The sequence below is a fragment of the Sycon ciliatum genome, chromosome 3 (genome assembly GCF_964019385.1).
Source record: "Sycon ciliatum chromosome 3, ocSycCili1.1, whole genome shotgun sequence".
NCBI classification, from domain to species: domain Eukaryota; kingdom Metazoa; phylum Porifera; class Calcarea; order Leucosolenida; family Sycettidae; genus Sycon; species Sycon ciliatum.
Genome location: NC_088645.1, coordinates 39412381 through 39414941, shown reverse-complemented (window position 1 = coordinate 39414941; position 2561 = coordinate 39412381). Strand labels below are relative to the sequence as shown.

Sequence of the window (2561 nt, the reverse complement as noted above, 5' to 3'; positions counted from 1 at the left end):
TTCAGCTAGTACAGTATGTATGTACAGTGTATGTACATGTGTGGGAAACCAAAGGCCGAAGGGAGGTAATAATTAGGGCTCAAACGGTCACGGTTTTACCCCTGACGGTTAACTGCTAAGCTAACGGTCGATTAACCGGTTATAGCCTATAAGCCACGGCAATCCTGCGGACTCTTTTTTAACCGTATATTTGACTAAACTCGTTCAAAAAATTACCCTATTCAGTACAACGCACACTTGTACATTCTCTTGCATGCTCATTCATACATACGCTCACACCAAGAGACCAGATATGACCGAGTTGACAGCCAAGAAATTGCGTACGCGTGCGACAGCCCGCGAAAGTGCACACTTTGCAACGACCTGATACTTGAAAAATTGACTGAAAAGTTACTGCGTAACCGTTATCTTTATCGGTTAACCGTTAATTCTTCGTAACCGGTCTGCAACCGGTTAATCGGACTAGCCGTTTGAGCCCTAGTAATAATATGCACGCATTGGATGCAGGTTGTAGAGGGGGGGAGGGGGAGAGGGGGGGGGGGGGGGGGATAGTCAGCCTCGGAGACACCGTGTCACCTAAGCAGAACGCTGTCGCTGGTTCTGCATGGATGCACGTGATTGAGGCTGGTCACGTGATTGGGGCTGGCTGCTTGTGGGCGCTTGTCTAGCCTCCCTAGCTGATGCCCGCTCGCGCAAGGTGCTGACAGCATGCCTGGGCAAAGGAACTTGCACGTCTGGAAACCCACTACGGCTGTACTCCACATTAGGATTGAGTCTTGGGAACGCATCACTTTCCAGATGCCGGTATGCATCTTGGTGATACTGGACTGGCTGCTGGTAATGCCGTTGCTGCATGCAGGGCTGGCATGGCTGATGGGTTTGTTGATACGTGTATGGTTGATACGCTTGTTGTTGGTGCGGCTGATACGCTTGCTGGTACGGCTGATACGTTTGTTGGTACGGCTGATACGTTTGTTGGTGTGGATGATACTGTGAGGGCCTTACCGACATAGCCGTACTCCTTGGCGATGGTGCCTGACGTGCGCTGTACTCCTCTGGGTAGTACACGCGTTCGCCTGACTGCATTATGGTCCAGGATCCTTGGGCCTCCATGTTTGCTTCACTTGACCTGCGCATGGTTAACACAAAGCGCAGAACATCCTTCACTTATAACCTGTGTCAAGCGAGTGACCCCAAGCGGCTGGTGCTACTTGCTTCCAATGGCCATAGGGTGACAATTGATGTGTAATGCAAACCCAGAAATAATTCCAAACAGAGCTCCTTCGGGTGGTGAATTGCTTTTTTTGGCCACAAGACGGTACGACGGGTACGAGCAATTATCCAGATGCATTGCAAAGCTCGCTGTGTTTATCTCAGTTAAAGCACTCTAATGTTGATACTTTCGAGCCGATTTAGAAAATACTGTGAAATACTGTGTTGATCCCTCGACCTTATGGCGATCGGTTCGGCCAGTACCTCTGGCCTCCGCTGATCAGACCTAACAAGATCCAAACAATACAGAATGACTGTGAGCTGCCGGCGTGTCCGGGGATTTAGAATGTCAGTAATTGATACAGTAGCAGCAAGAGTATGTGTACTCTTGTTAGCAGCAAGGAGAGCTAACGGGAAGATCATTTTCTACCGACTTCACAGCTTTTCTGGGAAGGGATATTGGGCGAAATTACCCCAGCGAAGAACTACCATCTGCCGCCGTTGAGTCAGCGCACATGTATTGTTACTCCACTTTGTAACTTGGTCTCCCCTCATCAACCGATTCTAGCATTATAAGCGCGAATATAACGCGATAAGGTTGCCAAACGGGGCATGATAGACACGGTCATCACAACTCAGGCGGGCTACGAACATATTCATAGCCAGTGCGGACTAAGTCGCTTGCATACACACATCATTTTTCCGTTATCCAAAATTCAGCCTGCCCGGGCTAGCACAGATGAACAATTGGATAATCCTTACCTTTCGAACTTGTGAGAATGTTGGCGAAGGTCCGTGGAAGAGTGCTAGTTATCGCACGGGTCCAATTGCTTTTGCCGTAGAAGTCGCTATGTAGAGACTACAACCTTCTTCTTAATATTTGCAAAATTACATGGGGACACTCTACTTATGCAATGCTCAAAAGGTGGCTGACGGTTAGGCGAACAGTGCGTGCGATGAGCAGCTAGTGCCTGGTGATGCATATAGAAGGACAGCAGAAACAATTGGCAAACTGGGCAGGACTGCGGAGCTCCTCTCACAGGTGTGCAGTGTGCACGCCTCAGGGGTTCCGTGAATGCACTGAGATTATAATATTCTTCTACACCTCCCACTAGGGACCAGCGAATCAAGCCCAATGGGGCGAAAACATAGCGTGATGATAGCGTCACATGATCGGCGTCCACACCATATCGTACAGGTACATGCATATACACGTAGGGTGGAGACCCGACGTCGCGTGTCAGCTGGAATCGTGATATATGTGCTTGGAATCTGTCGCAAATAATTCGATCATGCCGCTTTTAGTGGAAGTTTGATCTAGGACCCATGTCATGTGTTCCGTTGCACTA

At 49.1% G+C, this 2561-nt stretch overlaps 1 long non-coding RNA gene across 1 annotated transcript; it reads right to left on the bottom strand.

The window, feature by feature from the left end:
• Positions 1–295: 295 nt before the first annotated feature.
• Positions 296–2264, bottom strand: LOC135812755 (uncharacterized). The gene is made up of 2 exons (XR_010552954.1): positions 1975–2264; positions 296–1129 (listed from the first exon to the last, which is right to left on the bottom strand). It is a non-coding gene; the product is annotated as an uncharacterized LOC135812755 (long non-coding RNA).
• Positions 2265–2561: the final 297 nt, after the last annotated feature.